Source organism: Lepisma saccharinum, chromosome 13 (genome assembly GCF_977018435.1).
Source record: "Lepisma saccharinum chromosome 13, izLepSacc3.1, whole genome shotgun sequence".
In the NCBI taxonomy this organism is placed as follows: Eukaryota; Metazoa; Arthropoda; class Insecta; order Zygentoma; family Lepismatidae; genus Lepisma; species Lepisma saccharinum.
The window spans coordinates 72932103-72959358 of NC_139241.1; positions in this window are offsets into that span (position 1 = coordinate 72932103).

The following is a 27256-nucleotide window of genomic DNA, read 5'->3' on the forward strand; positions in this document are numbered from 1 at the left end:
TCATTGCCTACTCCCATGTAGTTGCCGCCTCCAGTAAGAAGGGCGTCCGTCTCCCACGCAGGAGACCCGGCTTCGATCCCCGTTGTATATATTCTTAAGTGTGAATTTTCCATATCTAGTATCTATGTAAAGAGCCTCTGGAGATACAAAGCCTATAATGAAATGGGTATCTGGGAAGGAACTAAAGTGTCCGGAGTATGATACTGGTCACTTCACTTCCACAATGACCGACAAAGTGAATGTGTGGAACTTCAACCCAGTTCTGTAGTTCCAAAATTTCACTGGGAACATTCTTTGTTTCGTAAAACGTTAAATGGAGACAGGCTCGTATCCAAGGGGGGTTAGGGGACTTGAGCACCTCCCGAAAGTTACACTAGATAAAATGAGAATTTTTGTTTCTTTTGGCGTGAAGTAAAATAATGTGACGATAATTTAAGGTGTCAAATAATTATCGAGACAAGACGGAGAATGTTCTATAACACTGTTATTGTTAATATCATGTATCCAATGTGGGGATCAGTGGGCTCGAGCCCCATCTTCAAGATTTTTTTCTGTGTATACTAGATACAATTAGATTTTTGGCTTCTCGAATAATGGGGCAATGATTTAAGGAGATACACAATTATCGAGACAAACGGAGAATTATTTAGACGGCATGTGTTGGATATATCACATACCGTAGTTCCGAAGGATGATGGATATTATACAGCTGATAGTCAGGATGCTGTGGATCAATCAGGAAGATATACATGGTTAAGAAATGCTGCAACGGTATGCAGTGGTATGTACAAAAGCAGCATGCGAGAAATGCGGTGTCGTCGGCAAATTTGTAGATAGAAACTTGTGGAGGTTTTGGCATATCGGCAACGTATAATATGTAGAGTAATGGTGATAAAGCAGCCCCTGTGGAACGCCACACTAACATGACATCGCTCTATTTACAGCGACATAATATAATAGTAATAAATGAAAAGGGGGCGTTTTCGGGTTCGAATCCGGTCTTACGTTAATTATAAGGCTTGGATGTACATTCATGTAATAGAAATTTAAATGTACCAACTTAATTATGACACGGGATTATTCATCGTGTCTACGGTCCAAGTATTCGGCCAATGGATTGAGACGCATTTGTTCCCAATGCATTGGTCTTCATTTACGAGCCAAAATTATCACTACAAGTAGGAATCAGAAATCAGAAATCAAGACACTGAACACTTAAACATGTTATGACATAGTATTTATTGCATTACTGTTGACATACTTACAACACCTTGTCGTTCGCCTACACAAGCACCATTATAGACAAAACACTATCGCCGACCCATGATGCACCGGGTCAAAACAAGTTAGCAGCGGCTGATGGCCAGCGTTACCTACAAACACTAGTCCTTTACGTGAGAACCATTTTCTATCAAGTTAAAAGTTAACGTTGAAATCTCAAAGCTAGGAAAGAGGAGAAAACAAATTCCTCTCCGACCTACAAAGGTGCTAAAACGAGAGTCTCAACGGCGTCTGTTGCACTGTGTGTTTCTAAACTGTGAATGTTCTAACTGTGAATGTTGCACTGTGTCTATCGAAGTCTGTCTATCGAACTGCGTCTTTTAAGTCCTTACTTCCTCTTTTTCCTTCGAGTTCCTTCGTTCCCGGAAGAATTGTTCTTCTTCTCTATTGGTCGTCGAACTTTTAACTCCTTCCACACGTGGTCATGTCTGCACCGAAGGGTGATAATGCTTACACTGAAGGGTGATAATCGCGTAGCACAAAAACACAATAACACCTTGTTGAGAGCTGATCTCGAGAATGAAAAGTATCTCGTTCTAATTAATTTTTATTGCTCACAACTCAATTTTTATTGCTCACAACTCGGACACTTCGTTAAAGTTATGTCTTCTGTGGCTGACAAAACTTCGCTGAGGCGAAGAGATACGAAGAGATATTTTCGGGCAGGGTTGTAGTTCAAGATTCCGTACTATTTACCCGTGTCACTTCACTGTCACTGAGCCAGACTGGTTGGCGCGCTCGTAGGAAATATGTCCATCTCATCGAGGCTGCTATGTGTGGAACTATTGTTTCCATTCGGAGCCTGGCCGGCTGGGGATTCTCTTGAGAACAGAGAGTCCTTGTTTAAGACGAGTGTGAAAGTCTTCCTTGGGGGTTTTAAATTTTAAAATGCCTGAAGTTCCGTGATTAGCTCCATCTCTAAATTTCAGCCATCAGGCTGAGCTTGAATTTATGTTGACGTGAGCCGAATGTGGACTGGATGGATATGAGAGTTTATTGCAGGACTCACTGGATTCTTTATCTCGAAGTAGGGGCGGTGATATATGCGGGGCTTCATGGAAAAGAATGATTGTTTACAGAGAAGGCTGTCCGTTTCTCAGAGAGCAGAAAAATGAAATCTTGGGGGGAATGCATAGAAATACCGATGGTAATGGTAATTCGTACATCGGGTAATTGGTACATCGGTTATAATAAGTGATCCTATTTGTTAGGAAGCTGTCGACTAGTCTGATATAGCAAAGTGGTAGATGGAATTTATGGAGCTTGTAAATGAGTCCAGTATGCCATACTTTGTCAAATGCTTTCTCTAAATCGAATAGCACTAAACAGGATGGGTTGCAAGTGTTGAAATGATTTGTGATGCGAGTTGTGAGTTTTAACAAATTATCTAGGACTCTGTGTTGAGGTCTAAAGCCTGCTTGGTGCAGCAGAAGTAAATTATGAGCTTGTAAGTGCATGTGTATGCGTCGAACAATGATGCGTTCAAATATTTTGCTAATGGTTGATGTGAGCTGAATAGGTCGATGGTTTGTGGGGTTGGTTCTATCTTTGCTTCGGTTTGGGAATATTAGAACATTTGAAATCTTCCAGTCTGTCTGGTAGTGTCCTGTGCGGAGGATAGAATTGTAGATGATGGCCAGAAAGTTCAGCAATACAAGTGAGGCCTGTTTAATCAGTACGTACGTAATACTGTCCTAGTCGGGAGCAGTATTTCTCTTCCTACGCACAGTATTGATAATATATACTGTTGTAATAGGAACAGTTAGTACATTATTAGGATCAATAGCGTGCGTATTACTGGATTGCAGTTGCCTGTTATTGGGATTCGTGATTCTGTCAATTTTGGCCTGAAGCCGGAGATTTGGAGCTAGTTGTGGTGTTGGAGTGAAATTGTCTTGCAAGACATTTGCGAAGGCATAAGCTTTTTCAGTGTCGGTGTTTAGAGCTGGGTCCTTAATTGTTATCGGATAAGGAGTACAACTGGATTGTCCAGTGAGCACCTTGAAACGTTTCCAATACTTTGGTGGCTTTCATCAGTCAATTGGTTGCACGTTTCAATCCATCGACGTTGTTTATAAGCTTTTATATAGTTTTGAACTGTACGCAGCCATTGACAGTGTAAGTTAAGGTATTCAGGATTTCTGTTCTGAAGGTAGCAGGTGCGGTTGGCCCTATATCGTACAGGAGCAATTAACCTCCAGTAGTGTATGGCATTCACTTTAAGAATGGACAATGAACAATATCTTTATGTTTTCGAAATTTTTCGCAAAAATTCCTGCACAATAAGTAATGTCTTCGAGGCCGCAACACGACGAATTATTTTTCTGCGAAAGAGAAACCTCAAGCCAGCCACGCTGGTGCAGTTCCTCAGTTGAACCCGCACAGGACAACTCCTTCCATGGTGAAAGCACCAGGCGGCAGGCAAATGTTCGGGATGGAAATAGGGGGGGAAGCAAAAAAAAAACTCGCCCCCAAAGGCTCGCGAGGATGAGTGGCGCCCGACCAAAGTCAACCGGCAACCTCACCGAAAGGCGCAGACCTCGCCTGAGACACTAATGCACTCTCCAAGCACAATATAGCTCCATGTCTGGTCTTTTGTCTTTGTCTAGGTGCAATTTTTCCCTCAGAATAGATCCAGTCAAGCCGGATTTATCCTTTGGGGAAGCCTCCATTCAATGCAGGCATGCACTAGTATGCAACTCTACCTATATAGGACATCGAGTATGGAAAGAAGATTTTTACTAGACGGCGAAAATTAGATAGACAGAAAAAACTACAAGAAACAAAAAAGAGAAAATCAAAGGAAGCTCCCGAGGACAAAACCTCGAATGTCTTTGAATACTTTAGCTTCATCTAGATTCTGGTGTGCGAAAAACCTACGTTGAACTGGGAGTAAAAAACACACACCCTATTGGTTCCTATCCTGACAGGGGAGGATGGAGTCGGGAATATAAGGCAGGTAGATAAAGCCCGAAGGCTATCAGCAATTCTGTATGTTAGTGGGACCTACGCATTCCGACTTACAATTTTGTTTGATAAATTATCGAAAGAGAATTTCGGAGTAAGGCCGAAAAAGAGCCGCATCGGAATTAACTGCCAAAGACGTCTGCGTCAAAGGAGGAGAAGTCGTTGCTTGGGATGTCGGTCCGTCGGAGACAACTCGTCTGCTTCTCCTGGCTTGTTACTTTTGCTGCGGATCGGGTTTAAGACAGCATTGGCTTTTCATTGCCTTAGGGGCGAGTGACTTCTCGTCGGGGCCAGTCCGGAAGGGCCTAGGCCGTCGAAAATCTGTCCCCTTGCGGGGTATCGCAGTTAACATCACCAAGAGCTTCGTCATTGCCGTGTGGCTGCACTACTACTGCGGGGTATCACCTTCGGTGTCACCGGCCAACCACCTCCGATGACACGGCAAACATGGCTCCCCTACGTCCGAAGGCGTACAGCAGTGCGGTGCTACCGGGGGTCACTACTCCCCGGCAGACTTTTGGGTGAAAAGTCCCTTTAGAGGGCCACCAACCCGGTCCATTTTGATCAGTCTTTGCTATCCGCTGTCCCTTTCCTCTGCATCCGCTCCTTTGCCAAGGTCCACGCACTCCTTTCTCCTCTGGTTGAGCTTTTGGTTGTCGGTTTTTGAGAGACGCCCCTTCCTAAGAAGGAGGGGGTGAAAACTCTATCCTCGGCTGCACCTGGACCCAATTTTCTTTCTTCCCTAAGGAACATCTGAGTCTCGGCTTTTTTTGTGGCCCTTAAAAGGGCCGCATTAGCCGTTCGGCGACGTGCTTTCTGTCCTAAGAAGGACATCCACCACTTAAGACAATTTAGTTGGACAAATCGTTCTTTCGTCGGAGTTTCTCACTGACTTTGGCCATCCTCAGAAGGAAAAGACCGCAGTACTGGAGTTTTTTTGGGTACCAAGCTTGTTGCAACCGGGGAGCCGACTACCGGGGCTTTCCCCGTGGGAGATCGGAGCTTCGGAGTTATCTCGTCCGGCAGGCGAACGAGAACGTACGGCCGGGGAACGTAATTTTGAATTGGGCTGTTCACTTCGTAAGCCATTTAGTGTCATCGGTGCGAACTATTAGACGATGGATCAAAAACGCCTCGATGCCGCACTCTAGTACCTAATAACTTTTTCAATCTGCAGGAGAATTGCTACAGACCTAGGGTTCACTAGGTCTGCCATCTAGTGGCATTACCTGAAAGTACATCATACCAGGGACGAATAACACGTCAAAAATCACACCGTTTTATTGTTTGTGAACAAATGGGGATACTATGTGCAGTCGCGTACACTTCTGGGTTATAACAATTCCATTAACTTTCAATGAAATCGTTACAACCCAGAAGTGTCCATGACTACTGTACGTACAAGCATGGTAGTAGTCAAAATAAAAATCGTCACTACGATCTTTCAACATAACTAATAAATATCAAATAACAAGGTTAATAATAAAATATTAATCGTGTTCTCTATGGCGTATTTTTATCTTGATTCTGTGCATTGCTCTTCTAACAATGCGAGTTTATCAGGAAGATCAGGATGAACGATGAAGTTGATGATGGAACAATGATAAATGCCGTGTATAAAACTGTGTGTAAATATACTCTATAAGTACTATGTAGTACTTAAGATGTTTACTTTCAAAGCCAGAAAACGGCAAATTTTGGGGACTTCTAGACTGAACAGAAACTTTTAGTGACGATAGCCAAGTGATCCAAATAAATTTGTAGGGCGCGACAGCCCTAGAAGGGCCTTGACCTATCTCCCAACTGCCAGTCTCCCTCCCACAATCCTACCTACAGGTGTGGAGATCTTCAACCGGTAATGGGGTGACGTGTGGTCAGCACGTCGAACCCCCAACCGTTATAGGAGATTTTCGAGAACGGGTTACGCTACTCAGTCGTAGCTCTCCAATTTCCTCACGACGGTGGGTTGCCACCGTCCTATACACAGGCCGAGGACCCAGACACTGAAACCAGGCGGACTCGATCCCATGGCGTCCTGCAGTCGGAGCCCAAAGCACAGTGCCTTAGACCGCACAGCCACGGAGGAGGACTCTTAAGGCTTAAAGCGAATCATAATTTTTCATACTAGCACGTATGAAAACGAGCATGGAAGAGGAAGAAGAAAAACGGTAGAAAGAATTTCCAGAGTGATTCTCTATTGTACCCATACCCAGAGTGCGAAATCCTGCGGAGGACGGGGGATTTTCCCCTACCAAAAATTTCGGAGGGGAGAGTTTTTGTTACAACAAAGAAATGATAAGCAATTACTTTTAATTTCAAATATACTTTACTAAGAAATATCGAAAACACAAACAAATAAGTATAGTTGTCAATTTTCAATGCTATTTCTGTCTCAAGAGATCAACAAATATGCATCAATACGCACAATAAAAGTAAAACAAGAATGCAAGACAAAAATAACTATGAAATCTAATTGATTTATATTAACACAAATCAAAAAAATAAATAAAAATTTAACATAATAAAACCACTTCAACTAATTTATTAACATCTTTAACCAGTTACTAAAGGAATTAGTTTGCTACTTTATAATATCATATATTTATCTAAAAGTAACAAATTAATTTATTTGTGTAATTATTAATAATAATAATACTTTTAAATTTAGTAATTAATTTTTACTTTTAATAGCATTATAAATATATACATCGTCTAATTTTCTAATTTATATGTACGTTTGTGGGGGGAGAGCCGTTTGCAGATTAAGATCTTTCTCCACCGCCCACCCTCCAAGTCCTAAATGATTTCGCACCCTGCTCGTACCTACTCCTATGTAGGTACCGTGGTCCAATCGGTAAGGCGTCGGTCTGCAACTCAGGAGACCCGGTTTCGATTTCCGTGGCAGGTATTCCCAAGTGGGAATTTCCCATATATAGTCTCTATACTCTCGTCATACAAAGCCAATAATAACACGAGTATCTGGGAGGGGTTCAAAGTGTTCGGTGTGTGATGACCGACATTGTGGAACCCATACCTTCACACCCAATACTCATATCAACGCGCAGAGAAATTATTTTCCTCTATTTCTATTGTTAGGATTTTTTCCTGAATACCTATTTTGATCCTGTCAACAGATTCTTAGGTTTTCAGTTCAAATGTTCAATTAGGTGTACTCTAATCATTACACAAATTCAAGGAGACCTAAAATTTGTAAAATTTTCATAATTATTAGTGCCTATAAAAACATGAATTACTTGAAAGAGGAACAGAATAATGCTCTAGGTGTGTCTTGGTGTCATAGTGATATTTAGATACGGTAGATTAAGTAGGAACATCCAATGGATAAATAAGTGGTAGGCGAATTGTTCATCATTATTTTCATTCAGTCTCTTCTTTCCACAATGTGATGACAATAAGTTGAAATATAATGTTCAATAACTAGAGGACATCAGTTTCGAATACACAGAATTGCATCCCCGATGGCGGAGTGGTAGCGTCGTCGCCTTTTAATCAAGGGGTCCCGGGTTCGATACCCGGTGGAGGCACATGGTGGTTTGGATCCCACTTTAGACTGTAGGTTCAGTCCCGATTAGCCTTACTGTGCATAAAGTTGACTTAAAACAACAAATCAATCAATACTTAGAATTATGTTCCTTAAAACAACGCAGAATGCAGAATGAAAATAGCGATAAGCAATTACCCTACAATTATATTTGCAGTTGAGTGCAAGGGGGATCTTAATGGTGGATGAAATTCAATCGCAAACCATGCGGGTACATTAAAAATGCCCCCTGGGAAAATACAATTTATTTAAAGTAATAATTTTGAGATACATGCATTGTAACCTGAAATGTTGTTCACTCATAATCAAGTTACAGGTCTAGAAAGATACCAGAAAGATCGTGCATCTGTGAAGTTACGGAAACTTCACTTTCGAGGGTACGTTTGAACATTCCGAAGACTTCCTGTTCGTTTTATTTGAAAGAATTTGAACTGCTAAATACTAGTAAGAGGAAATAGAATTTTGAAATTTTCCGAGAAACTGATAATATTTTCTGAAAATGTGATTTTTTTTTTCCTTTTTTCTAAAACCTCCCTATAATAACAAACAATAAGGTAATCATAGTTGCCGTTTTGCTTCAAGAAAATAAGTTCAAAGAGGGGAAAGGTGGTCTGGACCCCAAAATAAGTGTACTATCTGAAAAGTGTGTGAAATAATAAGTGGGTCTCCAATGTCCTCTTCGATCTGCCGTCTACTTGTATACAAAGGGTTCCGGGTTCGATAGCAGTTGAGGCATACCTATGGTGATTCGCATGCCACTTAAAATTGTAGGCCCAGTCCCGATCAGCCTTAAACATCAAATCTTCGAGTATTTGATTATGATTCCACTTCATGCACGCATAGGTTACTAGGGACAGGACCTACAGTTTGAAGCGGGATCCGAACCACTCCGCGCCTATGTGTATCATACTCGGAAACTCTTTATTGCAAAGTGAATGATTGTGTTTTGATATTCCACACATTTTGAGCGTAATAATTACATACTTAAATCATGGAATAAGTGGTAGGTGCGAAACTCTGCCCCTAAGCAGCAGTCGAAACAGGCACAAATAATAATAGTAATATTAATAATAATACCTCTGTTCATTTTATCACTTTGAGGATTTCGCATCCCCTTTCATCGGACTCAAATTCTTATAAAATATGATATAGATCTTGTGCAATAAATTTCTTGCTATTTCTGAAATTTTAACGCTGGCTATGGTCATTGAGCAGGTACAGGAAGGAGCTACTGGTGTGCTCTGTAGCCCGCAAATGTGTGGGCTTGTAATGATTGGGAGGAAGAACAGAAACCTCCAATTATATGATCCAATTGAACTGTATCTAAAATGGTTAGAGCAAAGGTTCAACAGGATCTAGAAGTGTTAGAGCAACTGTTCAACTGGATCTAGAATGGTTAGAGCAACAGTTCAACTGGATCTAGAAGGGTTAGAGCAACTGTTCAACTGAATCTAGAATGGTTAGAGCAACTGTTCAACTGGATCTAGAATGGTTAGAGCAACGGTTCAACTGGATCTAGAATGGTTAGAGCAACTGTTCAACTGTATCTAGAATGGTTAGAGCAACAGTTCAACTGTATCTAGAATGGTTAGAGCAACGGTTCAACTGGATCTAGAATGGTTAGAGCAACTGTTCAACTGGATCTAGAATGGTTAGATCAACAGTTCAACTGTATCTAGAAGGGTTAGAGCAACAGTTCAACTGGATCAAGAATGGTTAGAACAACGGTTGAACTGGATCTAGAATGGTTAGAACAACGGTTCAACGGGATCTAGAACGGTTCAAGCGGATCTAGAATGGTTAGAATGATGGTTCAACTTAATTTAGAATGGATAGAGCAACGGTTCAACTGGATCGAGAATGGTTAGAGCAATGGTTCAACTGTATCTAGAATGGTTAGAATAACGGTTGAACTGGATCTAGAATGGTTAGAACTATAATTACTTTTAATGCGAAAAAAGCAAAATGGAAGCTTGAAGAATCTTTCGCAATGCAGAATACGTAAGTATGAATGTTAAAAATGACGAAATAAACGAGTGAGAGGTGTTGTGCCCATACGAAATTGTTACAGTTGTCAGGAATCAAGTATAATCCAACTCGACTTTCAAGACCAACTGGGTTAACTGCGAGGGAACGTGGCAGCAATGACATTTGCCATCTATCTTATCAGGAATTCAATAACGGAAGCCGCCAGGAATCAAGTAGACTCGACTGACAACTTCTTCCAAAAAGAATAAGGTATAAAAATATAAAATAATGATATTGAAAAGCGTAATGAAAGTTCACCCCCCTTCCCTACATGAAAACTTTCAGTTAATTACCTGTGGGAATTTTCACTAATATATCCTGCATACAAATGATCTTGACGCTGATAACCATACGTTCAGGTGTGTGAGGCGAACTATTTTTCCAGTATTAAGATATAGCAACAGATGTTCTTTACGGAACAGCTTTTACAATATGCAGAAGAATTACTACAGAATTGTGTTTCACTGGGTCTGCCATCTATCAGCAACATGTGCAACTACAACATGCGTTATGCTACTGACGGATCGACTAACACATTTAAGCAGATTCCTATATTATTTCTTTGCTAATTAGAACGCCACGATTAAATCGTGGACAATACGGTGAGTAATATTAACAAACTATTATTCACGTTCTCTATGCCGTATTTCTTTTATCTTCTTTCTGTGCACTGCTTTTATATCAGTGCAAGTTGATGGGAAAGATAGGATGAACGATAAACTTGACAATGGAACAACGATGAATGCAGTGTATAAAAGGGTTATAAATATACTCTCCATATTTACAGCACTTGACATGTCTACCTTAAAAATCAGAAAAAGTTAAATTTTGAAGACACGTATAGAATTCCAGACTGTACTCATTGCCTACTCCCATGTAGTAGCAGTCCTCCCATCGGAAGGGCGTCTGTCTACCACGCAGAAGACCCGGCTTCGATTCCCGTGGTATTTCCATATCTGGTCTCTATGTCAGGAGCCTCTGGAGATACAATGCCTATACTGAAATGGGTATCTGGGAAGGAGCTAAAGTGTCTGGAGTGTGATACTGGTCACTTCACTTCCACAATTACCGACAAAGTGATTGTGTGGAACTTCAACCCAGTTCTGTAGTTCCAAAATTTCACTGGGAATTTTTGTTTCGTAAAACGTTAAAAGGAGACAAGCACGTATCCAAGGGGGGTTAGGGGGCTCGACCCCCCCCTGAAAGTTACACTAGATAGAATGAGTTTCTTTTGTTTCTTTTGGCGTGAAATAAAATAATGTGACGATAATTTACGGTGTTAAATAATTATCGAGGCAAGACGGAGAATGTTCTATACCCCTGTTATTGTTAATAGCAAGTAGGGATGTGACGAAGCTGAAAATTTACCGATGCCGATGTACTCACCGATAATTTTTGGAACCGATACCGATGCCGATATTTAACCGATTCCGATACATAAGATTATTAAACAGAAATGGGATGTTATTTTCAGCATGACAAAAATAAATTTGATATGTACATTTCTATTGCATATCATATGTATATACATATATATTCTCAAGAGATGCGAATGTACATTTGCATCTACAAAATGTTATGTGAACCTTTAAGAAGATAATGGATTCTCAAGAGATTAAACATTAGTACACAAGCAGTTCTTTGAAATGCAAAATGAATTCCTGTTCTGCCAGATTCAACTTCAGAAACACGAGATTTGGAAGCACTTCAGGAAGTAACCTACTTCTTCTCTTATCTCAAATCTGTTCAGCAACACTGAACACTCAATCACTGAATACTGATGCAGCAGGTATGCCCAAGTATTTTCTGAGGACTTGCTTCAGGTTTGAATATTCATTTTTGAATTTCCAATACAACAGCAGATCCTGGTTCACCAATGTACTGTTTTATTTCCGATTTATAGTTAGGTTGATCCTCTGAATGAGTTTGCAATAATTTTATTACAAAAACTCTACAATAATGACCAATCATAACCAAATTTTCAATAAATCTTACAAAACTAGAATATTAGAAGGTAAAAACTAGTATAATCTGTACCGGTTTAAATATCGGATTTTTGCCGATTCCGATACCGATGCCGATATGTCAATTTCGGCCGATTTTCATACATCTGTAATCGGCTTCGGCACATCCCTAATAGCAAGTATCCAAGGTGGGGATCAGGCGGCTGGAGCCCTTTCAGGAAATTTTTCAGTTTACACTACATAAAATTAGGGTTTTGTCTTGTTGAATAGTGTGACAATAATGTAAGGAGAAAACTACTTATCAAGGCAAGACGGATAATGTTCTATAACCCTTCTATTGATAATATTGCACGTAAACTTTTCTTGCGCTTTCGGTGTTGTCTCAGCGAACGTCAGTACTATGAGACTTGTCAGCATTTGGAAACTGCACAACCAAAGTAGCACAATCTCTCCTTGTTCATATATTCTCAGCTACTGAGCTGTACAACAAGAGTTGAAACCATGCCGTATCGAAGAACCAAGCAATTTCCACAACAATTTCATCACGGAAGCCGCCAGGAATTGAGTAAATCATCACTCAACCGACTAACTTCTTCCAAAAATAAATAAGTTTTTCATGGTAATAATCAGATATTTTTTTCCTTTCCTTGTTTTCTATTTAGAAGGGTATACCTCTCTGGCAGATGAATTGTTTTCATAATATTTTTTCTTGTGCAAGGTGATGGTCTAAGTGTCTTTCCGTATTATGAGTGGTACAGATTTACTTATTCTGAGGGTATTTCATTCAGATCTTATTTATTCAGTGACGGTAGTGGGAAATTTACTTCAGTGAGGAAAGTAATCATTTGCTACGAATTATTTAGACGGCATGTGTTGGATATATCACATACCGTAGTTCCGAAGGATGATGGATATTATACAGCTGATAGTCAGGATGCTGTGGATCAATCAGGAAGGTATACATGGTGAAGAGATGCTTCAATGGTATGCAGTGGTATGTAGGAAGGTTGCATGCGAGAAATGCGGCGTCGTCGGCGAATTGTATGTATAGTAATGGTGATAAAGCAGAACCCTCAAAAACACCAGAGTAAGGGAAAATGGGGTATGACATCGCTCCATTTACTGCGACATAAACGATCCTGTTAGGAAGCTGTGGACTAGTCTGATATAGCAAAGCGGTAGATGGAATTTATGGAGCTTGTAAATGAGTCCAGTATGCCATACTTTGTCAAATGCTTTCTCCAAATCGAATAGCACTAGACAGGATGGGTTGCAAGTTTTGAAATGATTCGTGATGCGAGTTGTGAGTTTTAACAAATTATCTAGGACACTGTGTTGAGGTCTAAAGCCTGCTTGGTGCAACGGAAGTAAATTATGAGCTTGTAAGTGCATGTGTATACGTCGAACAATGATGCGTTCAAATATTTTGCTAATGGTTGATGTGAGCTGAATAGGTCGATAGTTTGTGGGGTTGGTACTATCCATGCTTGGGTTTGGGAACATTAAAACCTTCGAAATCTTCCAGTCTGTCTGGTAGTGTCCTGTGCGGAGGATCAAATTGTAGATAAAGGACAGCAATACAAGTGGGGCCTGTTTAATCAGTACGTACGTAATATTGTCCAAGCCGGGAGCAGTATTTCTCTTCCTACGAACAGTATTGATAATATCGTATGTTGTAATAGAAACAGTTAGAACGTTATTAGGATCAATAGCGTGCTTATTACTGGGTTGCAGTTGCCTGTTATTGGGATTGGTGATTCTGTCAATTCTGGCCTGAAGCCGGAGATTTGGAGCTAGTTGTGGTGTTGGAGTGAAATTGTCTTGTAAGACATTTGCGAGGGCATGTGCGTTATCAGTGTCGGTGTTTGGAGCTGCGTCCTTAATTGTTATCGGATAAGGAGTATTACTGGATTGTCCAGTGAGCACCTTGAAACGTTTCCCATACTTGGTGGGATGGCTTTCATCAGTCAATTGGTTGCACGTTTCAATCCATCGATGTTGTTTATAAGATTTTAAATAGGTTTTAACTGTACGCAGCCGTTGAAGGTGTAAGTTAAGGTATTCAGGATTTCTGTTCTGAAGGTAGCAGGCGCGGTTGGCCCTATAGCGCACAGGAGCAATTAACCTCTAGTAGTGTACGGGCTTCACTTCAAGAATGGACAATGAACAATATCTTTATCTTTTCGCAATTTTTCGCAAAAAATCCTACACAATAAGTAATGTCTTCGAGGCCGCAACACGACGAATTATTTTGCTGCGAAGGAGAAACCTCGAGCCAGCCACGCTGGTGCATTTCCTCAGTTGAACCCCCGCAGGACAACTCTTGCCATGGTGAAAGCACCAGCCGGCAAGCAGATGTTCGGGATGAGAATAGGTCCAAAATGAAGCAAAAAAAAAAAAAAAAAAAAACTCGCCCCCAAAGGCTCGCCAGGATGAGTGGCGCCCGACCAAATTCAACCGGCAACCACACCGAAAGGCGCAGACTTCGCCTGAGACACTAATGCATTCTCCAAGCACATTATAGTCCCATGTCTGATCTTTTGCTAGGTGCAATCTTCCCCTCAGAATAGATCCAGTCAAAAAGATTTCTCCTTTGGGGAAGCCTCCATTCCATGCAGGCTTGCACTAGTATGCAACTCGACCTATGTAGGACATCGGGTATCTAAACTAAAATCTGGTTTCAATCTTATGGAAAGAAGATTTTAACCAGACGGCGAAAAATAGATAGACAGAAAAACTACAAGAAACAAAAAAGAGAAAATGAAAGGAAGCTGCCGAGGACAAAATTCTGCAAGCAGACAAAACCTCGGATGTCTTTCAATACTTTAGCTTCATCTAGATTCTGGTGTGCGAAAAAAACCTACGTTGAAGGGGGAGCAAAACACACACTCTATTGGTTCCTATCCTTGCGTGGGAGGATTGAGTCGGGAATTTTAAGGCAGGTACGTAAAGCCCGAAGGCTATCTGCAAATGTTAGTAGGACCTACGCATTCCGACTTACAATCTTGTTTGATAAATTATCGAAAGAGAATTTTGGAGTAAGGGCGAAAAAGAGCCGCATCGGAATTAACTGTCAAAGACGTCTGCGTGAAAGGAGGAGAAGTCTTTGCTTGGGATGTCGGTCCGTTGGAGACAACTCGTCTGCTCTTCCGGGCATTGTTACTTTTACTTCGGATCGGGATTTAAGACAGCATTGGCTTTTCAATGCCTTAGGGGCGAGTGACTTCTCGTCGGGGCCAGTCTGGAAAGGCCTAGGCCGTTGAAAATCTGTCCCCTTGCGGGGTATCGGAGTTAACCACACCAAGAGCTTCGTCATTGCCGTGTGGCTGCACTACTGCTGCGGGGAACCACCGTCGGTGTCACCGGCCAACCACCTCCGATGACACGGCAGACATGACTCCCCTACGTCCGAAGGCGCACAGCAGTGCGGTGCTACCGGGGGTCACTACTCCCCGGCAGACTTTTGGGTGAAAAGTCCCTTTAGAGGGCCACCAACCCGGTCGATTTTGATCAGCCTTTGCTATCCGCTGTCCCTTTCCTCTGCATCCGCTCCTTTGCACACGTCCACGCACTCCTTTCTCCCCCGGTTGAGCTTTTGGTTGTCGGTTTTTGAGAGACGCCCCCTCCTAAGAAGAAGGGGGTGAAAACTCTATCCTAGGCCACACTTGGACCCAATTTTATTTCTTCCCTAAGGAACATCGGAGTCTCGGCTTTTTTGTGGCCCTTAAAAGGGCCGCATTAGCCGTTGAGCGATGTGCTTTCTGCCCTAAGAAGGACATCCGCCACTTAAGACAATTTAGTTGGACAAATCTTTCTTTCGTCGGAGTTTCACACTGACTTTGGCCATCCTCAGAAGGAAAAGATCGCAGTACTGGAGTTTTTTGGGTACCAAGCTTGTTGCAACCGGGGCTTTCCCCGTTGGAGATTGGAGCTTCGGAGTTATCTCGTCCGGCAGGCAAACGAAAACGTACGTCCGGGGTACGTAATTTTGAATTGAGCTGTTCGCTTCGTTGTCACCGTTAGGATCCACGCACGCCCCCACCCCCCTTCCCGCCAAAAAGTTAAGACAAGGGACCGCTGAAGTTCCACGATGCTCGACTGCCGCCGTTTCCGCCGACTGTTGCCTCCCATCCTGGAATCTCGGTGTTCTCGCTGCCTGCAAGTCTGGTACTGGATTCAGTCCTGTTCCTCTATGCATTTCTGCGGTACCAAAATATCCTTCCCCAAATTTAGATAGAGAGCATGTCCAACGCCGGCGCTCGGAGCCACCAGTCCCTCGACGTCGAATAGAGCAAAATACATGGAAACGGATACTGCAGAACCTTAGTTTCAGGAAAACGGACATGCGCAGATCGTGTTCTCGCAGAACGCACCTACCTCGCGGCCAAAGATCTGCTTTTTCCCTTGCAGTGTTGCTCTGTGGCCTTCAAGTTTGAAGCTGATGCTTGACATGTTCAATCTTATCTTTGTAACACTTTTGGCCAAATATCTTATACGAACTGCAAGCGTGTTGCAGATGAATGAGTAGCAATGAATGAAAGATGGATTTACAGAAGATGAATTAAAATAAGAGCAAAATAGTTCGTGCATATATTCAGACGTTTTCTCTTAAAGGTGGAAACTCTTCAGGTACACGAAAGTAACAGAATGGTGCAATTGGAAATCGTGACTTTGTCAGTGACTTTTTCTTTTTTTAAGGTTTTTGAAGTGCTTGGATAGTCGTTAAAAAATATTAAATGATGCGTTGAGTGAAGACTGTGCTAAGGTAACGTCATTTGATGGAGTGTATATGTTGCTGTCTATGCATGTAGAAATGGCCGCAGGAAATTAATATATTAACGTAAACAAACATCCTCTTGCGTTGAATGGAAATTAGAGGTAAAGCATGTGCTTGTCGACCCACCTCAAATTTGAACAAGGCTGTCGGGTTTAAAACCAAAGTATTTAAGTTCGATTTCTAGTGCGCACATATCATGTGTAAGACCACATCTGATGAGTCGATTTTTACATCGTAGTTATATCTTACAATTGATATGTTATTCATTATAATTTGGGCTGTATGAAATAATTTAGGCCAGTGATTCATAAACACATCCCCAACACCTTCGTAAGAGTTTCTCATTCTTTTCCCAAGCAACCCGAAATTTTCCATAAAGGCACAATTTGTTGTCGTTTCAGCGATTCATTTATTCGTATATACCTACTATAAAACATCATACTCCCACATAAGAACATTCTGGACAAGCTCCCATCCTACTTGTTTGGCGGAAAAAGTCTTATTTGCGGAATCTGAATGTGTTTCAAGAGGCGTGTCCAAGGAGGAATGTCGGGTGTCATAACCTCCACCTTTGGCCTAGCATTTCTAAAAAAAAGAACGTCAGAGACAAGAAAATATGCTAAAATGGTGGCTGGCTATAGTGAAAAATGTATATGTACCCTCCCTTTTCGAAAATAGTGGTCACGCCACTGGTTTCATATTACATCGGTAAATCCCCAGGAAAACAATCCACCAGCCGCGCCTGGGAGATAGTCCCTGTATGCAAGTCGTGATGGTTAGAGCAACGGTCTAACTGGATTTAGAATGGTTAGAGAAGCGGTTCAAGTAGATCTAAAACGGTTAGAGCGATAGTTCACCTGGATCTAGAATGGTTGGAACAACAGTTCAACTGGGTTTAGAATGGTTAGAGCAACGGTTCAACTGGATCTAGAATGGATAGACCAACGGTTTAATTTGATCTCGAGTGGTCAGAGAAGCGGTTCAACTCGATGTATCACTTTCATGTACATATGTTTTACATATATGCAACATGGAGCGACATAAAATAAGAAAATACATATGCAACATGCTAGCACTAAATTGTGTACGTATTCAAAATTTATTCAATACATACATACAACACAAATTATTTAAATACGTTACATTACAGGAAAGCAATGCGAGCGAAGCGAGTAAGAACATTTTTAGATCAAAGATTTTTTCATTTGAAATATTAATTTAATAGGGTGTAAATAGTTTTATTGGACGACATGCAATTGTCTCTTTTAAAACATTTTTTCATTTAGATCATCCGGTATTCGTGGCCGTCTGCCGCCAACCCCTAACTACAACTCTGAACTTGACGGGAATGAGAAAAGCAGGGAATGCGAGCGAAGCGAGGAATAAAATTTTTCGAAATGTATTTTTATTTGCATAATATTTGAAATCGAAGGGGTAATTGCTCCTCTGTGTTCCACCTGCAGGTGCCCTTGGCCGTCAATGTTTGCCTCCCTCCTGCCCTCAATAGAATTGACTTCCGTGAAAATTGGATGGTGCAATGCCCCCTGCACCCGTTTTGGTTGCGCCACTGATCTAGAATGGTTAGATCAGGGGTTCCCAAACTTTTTCGTTTCACGGCGCCCTTTCAAGATTTTTCCGCGGCGCCCAATTCACAATGTAGGCCTATCTAACACTTGCAACGCTCAATTAGTGTGGTTAGGTTGCTTGTCTTAAATTTGAAAAAAAATAAACACATATTTCAAATGCAGAAACATTTTATGTAAAAAAAAACAACACATATTTGGAAGTAAGTGTTATTTCAGTGAAAATATTAGTACATTTTGAGGCGCCCCAATGAGGCAACCGCAGCGCACATTTTTTAACCGCTTTTTTAGAGCAATTGTTGAATTAAGGTCAAATCACAAATAACTGCATAACCAGTTAGTTGGTGCTGAACTTGGTACCTGCCTGGATGAGATGGCTGTCTGGCTGGCTGCTTGACTGGTTTTGAGGAATAGGACATGTTATAATTGCTACTGACTTTCCTCGACTGTATTCTGCGGAACAGCCAATCAGACCAAAGTTTGACCATGTGAAGATAATCTGTGAGTTTGCAAAGTAGAGTATTTGTCTGTGGTTGCCGAATGTTTTTTTTATCGAGAAACTAACAAAACCATCCAAGAGATGACGTGCAGTGTATTCGTGTTCACTTCTAGTTCTACATTTATGCAAAGCAATGAGATGTGTAAGTGACAAATATAATTAGCCAAAAATTAAAATAATCCTTATTATTACAAGCGTATTCAATGTTTGATGTTTTTTATTTTATATTTTATTATTATTATTATTATTATTGGTGAATGAATCCTGCGAATCTCACATATGAATATGCATACCCGAGTTCATTAAAAAGCTTGTTTGGTACGCATTGACTACCATATTTTTCTCGAGCCAATTTCTAGTCCATATATACCGTGCGTTCATTTCGATCTTCGGCCGAGAGATCGGGAGAATCGTGGCGGACGGCGCTGACGGAGATGCCGACATTTGCGGCCTGTAATGCCCGCTTATTTTTATGGACATATGCAGACATTTATATAAATATTGCAAAACGAGCACTAACCTTTGTTATAATAAGAGTACGGTTTTAATTTTAGTAGCTTAGTGACTGTATGTGCTGATGATTTTGACACGCCCACCTCTTGTGAAACACGGCGTAGAGGTTTGTTTGGAGAACGTTCTAACGCTGCACCAATTTCATCGAGTTTTGCTTCGGTTAGAATCACTCGTTTTTGCTTAGGTGTTTTAAAATTTAACGATACAGTTTATCGTAATTTAAGGACAAGATGTCTAAACGTATCTCTATGTGGAGGTGAAACTCTTGGGAATTTATGCACAAATTGCCTACACACTTCCCGACACGAGTCTGTTTTCACGTAAGTGTCATACATAAAAATTGTTTGTTCTAAAGTGAAACTTGAGCTGGCATTCCAATCGTCTCACTGACACAACACACACACACACTGCAATAACACAAGTAACGACAAGTAACCAAGAATAACACTCTTGCGCACAGTACGAAATTAACACGCTCTTGGTATACATCTGCTCGCCACTATATTCACAGCTCTGTCTTAATCTAGTCGTGAAGGAACAAAAACTCGAGCTCGGAGATTTCGGATTGCAAGGAAGCTCACGAAAACCATTGACTTTTGACGGTTTCGTCTACAGCGTAATCTTGATACAGTGTTGCACATTCGAAACCTCCAAACGATCCCCATCGATACAAAACATTTTCAAGGATATAAACTTAAGCAGGACGTTACTGGTCAAAACTATGATTAAAATGTTTTATTATCTGTGGCTCTTAACATCGTTTCTAAAGCGTATTTATTTGTGTGATGAATTACAGAAGAACTTTTGCGTGTTATAACACAGGTTAGTGCTCGTTTTGCAATATTTATATAAATGTCTGCATTAGTCCATAAAAATAAGCGGGCATCACAGGCCGCAAATGTCGGCATCTCCGTGAGCGCCGCCCACCACGCTTCTCCCCATCTCTCGGCTGCAGATCGAAATGAACGCACGGTATATATATTTTTTTAATAAAAGCACAAAGCAGTAAAATTCTCCTACAACATTCATCAAACTGCTCGTCCATCTCGCGCAATGTCTTATGGTTATGGGAACAAAAGTCTATCGACCAGAACGGGGACAAGTATCGTGTGAGGCGAAAACTAGCAAATGGGTAGGTAGCCAGTCAGTCCAACGCCTACCAGGGCATTCCTACTGGAAATCCAGTTCGGTGTGATGCAGGCTTTAAAACTAGAACCAAATCAATCGTCCGTACTACTCAATGAAAAGCGTTCCTGCTTCTTTTGTTTTTGAAGATAGAAAATTTCTTGTTCTCTAGTCAACGTGAAGCGAACAAATTGAACAAAAACTCACTTCACGGAAGTTGTCAGGGTAACAATTTCGTATGGGCACAACGTATTTCTAATTTTTACAGAAGAAACTACTTATGGAAATGAGTTTCTGTAGCATCTAGAAAGTTCGTGGAGGTGTTTTCTTTCGTCGTGGAATCTATTTCACCGGCAATTCATGTGTTTTTCAAGAAAAATATCTCTCTTTTGCAAAATTGCCGTTGCTTTCATTTCTATCCTCTACGTGTGTTGGATGTTACGGACGTTTGATGACGTAACTGCCGCTCAGTGTTTCCAACAACGCCGTTGTTTTCCTTGTTTTGGAACAAGATACAACTATGCTTGTCTAACCTAACCCAATCAAACCTAATCTGACCGGAAGTGGTTCGTGGGGCTATCCGTGAATGGTTTGTGGGGCTACCTGTGCAAGCATAGTAAAATGCACAGGTAGCCCCACAAACCATTCACGGATAGCCCCACGAACCACTTCCGGTAAGGTTAGGTTAGGTTGGGTTAGGTTAGGCAAGCATAGTTAAAATATTAAAAGGGGTGTAAGGGGTACCTTCCACGTAGGCGCCCAAAAGTCAACCTCACTTCCACGTAGTGCACCCTGGACTAAAGACTAACGAGGCTCTGGCGACTGGCACTATGGCCATTATAATTTAGTGTGTGTTGTCCTGTTTTTTGTCCTTGTGTGTGCTGAATGCCCGTTTACAGCCTCAGCTTTTAACAGAAGTCAGAACATTTTAAGATTTTTAGTTATGCAACGTTAGAGTTGTTATTTGTAATGCTAAGGGGCTGGCCCCCGTATAATGTGACGGGAGAAAAGTATCCTAAGTGCTGACGCTCCCAAAATTTTAAATTCTAAACAAATCAAATCAAAATTAAAATATTAAAAAAATGAACACGAAAGTAGGTTTTTTTTCGGTGAAGAGGTTGGAAAAACTGCATATCCACTGAAAACGCACAAAGCGACTCAAGCTGAACCCGCCATATTGTGTGTTACGCAAGCGAAAAAATGAAATATAATTACTTTTAATGTGAAAAATTGAAATTATTTTCTTTAAAAAAGCAAAATGGAAGTTTGAAGAATCTTCCGCAATGCAGAATACGTAAGTACGAATGTTAAAAATGACGAAATAAACGAGTGAGAGGTGTTGTGCCCATACGAAATTTTTACCGTTGTCAGGAATTAAGTATAACCCAACTCTCAAGACCAACGGGGTTAACTAACTGCGAGGGGAACGTAGCAGCAATGCCAGGAGACATTTATATACAAAAAATTCAATAATGGAAGCCGCCAGGAGTCAAGTCAGCGTTGCCAGGTCAGATTTTTACAAATCGGGAGATCGTCCCCTGAAAAATCAGGAGATCTGCTTAAAAAATCAGAAGAACTAATAATAGCGGATTATCAACGTTCTGGGGAGGGGTTAGAGTGGGAAAAACTTTCCACTATCATTATTGAACGTTAATTATTAATTTTTGGAAGTCAAAATATAAATTTATTACTGTTATGTTAATACAAATTTTATTATGAATTTGCACTTCAAGGGTACCCCCTTAATTCACCTAAGGTAAAGGTACAGTTTCCCCAAACCAGTGGCGATGATCGGGTGCCAAAACTGATGGGGTGCAAGGATTGCCTCCCCTAATCGCCGGCACTGCCCCTACACATTGCAAAAAGCAGTGACATTACTGAAGAAAATCCGACCTCGATTTTCTGTTCATCTCTCACAAATGTTCTAAAAGAAATTGTTGTGACTGTGCGTGGATTTATGTACTTAGCGTTTAAAAGTTTATGGAAACATTTCGTGATTTTTGTGTTAACTAAATCTAGAGCTTCAGCCACTACGCATTCGAGGATATATTTTTAAATGCTCTACCTGATAACGCCTTAGATTGCTTTTATTTAACAATAGCCAAAGTTACGGGATGTAAGAAAACCCAAACTTTTTTAACAACACATTCAAAGCATACTCGCATTAATGGTAATGGAGAAGGGCAATGCCTTAACCCCCGAAATATACCTTGAACTAAAACTTTTCTTTCAATCACGGAAGGTAACCAACCAGTATTAGACAGATTTATTGATTGATTAGATTTATTTTACTTCGCATCTGCCATATTTGTCTAATCGTAAAGATGTGAAATTGACGAAGGGACACTCACAAAGAGCACCCAAGCCCAGTATCAGACATGTCATGTCGCAGGTTTTTTCTTCAACTTTTTCCCCAGTCACTCGAGACAATGTAAATGTTAATCAAGTCAGCTTTTTGCATTCGATGATTACCTGGTATAAAATCGGGAAAGAGAATTTCTACCGCCAAAGTATTGATTGAGTAGAAAGGGACATAAGACCAATTGTAGTAGTAGTGACTCTAAGAAATAACTTAACAGCACGAACTATGATTTCTAATTAAAGAGATGATCAAGAATAAATAAAACTGCGACGTATAACTGTGGTATAAGTCTGCAACAGCAGTTTACTAAGCCGACCTCCGTGGCTGAGTGGTTAGCACAGCGCTATGCGATCAGGGATCCCGTCTCGGGATCAAATCTCGGCCTAGGCATGGTTGTCCCTTCATCAATTTCATCATATCATCACTCATCCTAGTCTTCGCGATAAGCGAAAAGTGGCAGAAATGCGAAGTAAAATAAACCAAAACAATCAATCGACAGTTTACTAAGAGCTTTTGTAACCATAACCTTTGGCTGCATTCGTACGTGGACTCCCTATTTTATCAGAGTTAAAAACTTGAACCTGTATCTAGCATTTGCAATAAACATTACCTTAAAACTGAATACTTGTTCGTATGTGTGGGTGGCAACATTGGTATTTAGTTGTAACCAGTTTCCAGTTGCCTCCCCTTTGACAAAACCTCACCAGATGGGGAAAGTTAGGACACCAGCCTTGGAGTTCCCAATCACAGATCATATTTCCCAATGCACAAAGGGCTCAAGAAGCCGCGCGTCTTTCCCAGTGTCATCAAACCTGGTATGACACTCCTCCCCCACCTCTCTCTCTCTCTCTGCGCAATATTCATGGGTCTTTGCATTCCATCAGCTGAATATGTAAATTGTAAATCAACTTTCGATTTTTTTAAAATAATTGTTCATTATATAAATATTTAAGTAAGAAAAAAATCAGGAGATTTCCACATTTTCTTGAAACTTGTCAGGAGATCTCCTGTGAAATCAGTAGACCTGGCAACACTGGATGCGTGTTTGTTTTTCTGCGACACACGTTAGTCCAGAATCAAAAAGGTTGCTCATGGGAGATTCACTTTTATTCACTGCAGTACATTTTCTTCTTTAATTTGTATCTTAGATGTTCACATATTTTTCGAAGAGTGTTAAAGCACAATTTCTCACTATGATTACAATCAAACGTATCACTATTTGTTGTACAAAAACTTATGTTTCTTGTACACATTTTGACAGAACCATCTAGCGGCCGGTGTAGGAACAACCAGCCCCCCGAAGTTAACGATCTGTTTTGGTGTGCTTTAAATATGAATAGTTCGATTTAAGAAAATCTATTAATTTCGTCGGAACATTCAACTTGCTCCTTCTTCAATTTTAATGAGATTTATCCAATTATCAAATTGGTACATTAAACAAAAAAGTATTGATAGTTTCATGATGCAATGCGATTTCCATGTGTTCCAGGAAAAAAATAGTTATATTTTGTTATTGTTTAATGTTGCTTGCTTTCAAGTGTGTTACTGCTTTATATAATGAAATTGATTTATGTTCATAAGATATTCATTTGTCAAAAAAGTATAAAATAACAATCGATATGACCAACAACACAATATGAAATCATGTGCTACAAAAGTGTACAAGAAGTGTACAGACTTACTTTAAACAAAAGTGTACAGAAAGCGTTGAAGAAGTGCACACAACTTTGAATGTGTCCCCAAAGTGTGCAACAAGTGTACAAAATTTCGTCATTTCGGGTCGCACACATCTAGAACACTTTAAGTACAATTTTGCAACACCTTCAGTACACATCTTGTGCATATTATATGCAAGAAAGTGTACCAAAAGTGTACAAGAAGTGTATTTTTTTTTACAGTGTACATTAAGCAACAAACATCAGCTCAGTAGACGAGTAAGTAAATGGGCGGGAGAGAAAGAGGAATTTGATTTTGCATACAAAGGCTACTCGGGATATGACCTACAGTTTGAAGCTGGATCCGGACCACTCTGTGCCTATGTACATCAAACCAGGAACCTCTCGATTACAGAGCGCCTTTAGAGTGGCTCGCGGAAAGTAACAGATTTTGGTTGACGCATATATCACAAAATACCACTTATCACGAAAGAACTTAGGTTAAGTGGCAGAGTAGCCTACGGCTGAACCTCGCCCGCTAAATAAATCAATTATTATTATTATTATTATTATTATTATTATTATTATTATTATTATTATTATTATGATAAAGAAAACATTTTATAAAACCTTTTGCGAGCAGGCCTCATCTCCGGGAAGGTATCAACATGGGCAAGCCCTGCACCTAGCGACCTGCTGGGTGAGATCGGGTGAGATGAGTCAAGGCAAGAGACTCACCTCTTAAAATGTAATGCTTAGGGTTGGTTTGCTGCATCATTTAGATGACGTAGTTCTATTAGCAACATTATTGAATTATGTATTATATGTATGCTGTTATAGTTGTACTAAGTGTACCTTGCACACTACACGATAAAACAGAAGAACACATTATAGCTGCAAATACGCACTTCTAACTTCTTGTCACGGAACAATTTTCCATTAACAAGTGAAATTTGCACTCAAGATAAAATCCATGTAATTATTGCTATAGATTACTAAAATAATTATATTTACCCCAAGCATACGGGGCGAATTCTTTGAAGGAAGATCTGTATTATACTCTCGGCCCGAGCTTAGGAATTTCTAGCTAGGATTCTGTTGTCTCGTGAAACAATAATTGAATGGGGTTAGCACATCGCGCTGCGACGCCAAGGGTCCCGGGTTCGAATCCCGGTCGGGCTTGGTTGTTTGTGAATGTCCATTCATCAATTTCATCATTTCATCACTCATTCCCATCTTCGCAAATTAGCCAAGAGGCACAAAACGCGAAGTAAAATAAACTAAATCAAATAAAAAAAATAAATAAATAATTGAATGGGTTATAAGGCTGCAGCGTGTTATTTGAATTGGCCAGAATGAGTCTTCTATCTAAATTGTGTAACAATTTGTGTTAATTACTAAAATGTGGAGTTCATAAATTGTATTCTACAATCACTGTTTAAATGCATATTTATATAATTTCATGTATTACATTTAACCAATCAATGTGCTAGCTTTTCATTCTCTCAAAAAAAAATTATCGATAGTTTAACATAGTTTTGATTCACGCGTATGAGGCGCATTATTTTTCCAAGATTAAATATTTCAACAGATATTGTGTACCTAATAAAGTACTGCATTGGACCACTTTCGCTCGCTCAAACTCTCTCGAATCTCCCACGCTCGAGCGTGATTCGATCGAATATATACAATATCAAATAACATTTCAACGTGACAGTAATCCTGCAAATATATATATGTAAAATTCGTGCTGGTAGTTTCAGCCCATAATCATCTATTCATTTTCATATATTGCTATGTATTGTTAAGATAGACTAAATTACAATTTAACATGGAGATGATGTCTATGTTCTCTTTAGTTCTAATTTCACTGTGTTTTTCACTTTACGAAGCATATTTGAAGGCTAACTACCACAGACAAATTAGGGTTGTACGTGAAGTACTGGGCTTCGAGCGTATACCGATCGTTTGCCTGTTCGAGCGTTATTCGCTCGAGCGAGGAAACTGTCCATTCCGTAAGCCATCTAGTGTCATCCGTGCGAACTATTAGACGATGGAGCAAAAACGCCTCGATGCAGCACTCTAGTACCTAATAACTTTTTCAATCTGCAGGAGAATTGCTACAGACCTAGGGTTCACTAGGTCTGTCATCTAGTGGCATTAGCTAAAAGTATATCTTTCCAGGGACGAATAACACGTCACAAATCACACCGTTTTATTGTTTGTCAACAAATGAGGATACTATGTACAGTCGCGGACACTTCAGGGTTATAACAATTCCATAAACTTTCAATGGAATCGTTACAACCCAGAAGTGTCCATGACTGTACGTACAAGCATGGTAGTAGTCAAAATAATTATTGTCACTACGATGTTTTAACATAACTAATAAATATCGAATAACAACGTTAATAATAAAATATTAATCGTGTTCTCTATGGCGTATTTTTATGTGGATCTAGAATGGTTAGAATAACGGTTCAACGGGATCTAGAACGGTTCAAGCGGATCTAGAATGGTTAGAACGATGGTTCAACTTAATCAAGAATGTTTAGAGCAACGGTTCAACTTGATCTAGAGTGGTTAGAGGAACCGTTCAACTGTATCTAGAATGGTTAGACCAATGGTTCAGCTGTATCTAGAATGGTTAGAATAACGGTTAAAACTGTATCTACAATGGTTAGAATAAAGGTTGAACTGGATCTAGAATGGTTAGAACTATAATTACTTTTAATGTGAAAAATTGAAATTATTCTCGTGAAAAAAGCAAAATGGAAGCTTGAAGAATCTTTCGCAATGCAGAATACGTAAGTACGAATGTTAAATATTACGAAATAAACGATTGAGAGGTGTTGTGCCCATACGAAATTGTTACCGTTGTCAGGAATCAAGTATAACCCAACTCGACTCTCAAGACCAACGGGGTTAACTAACTGCGAG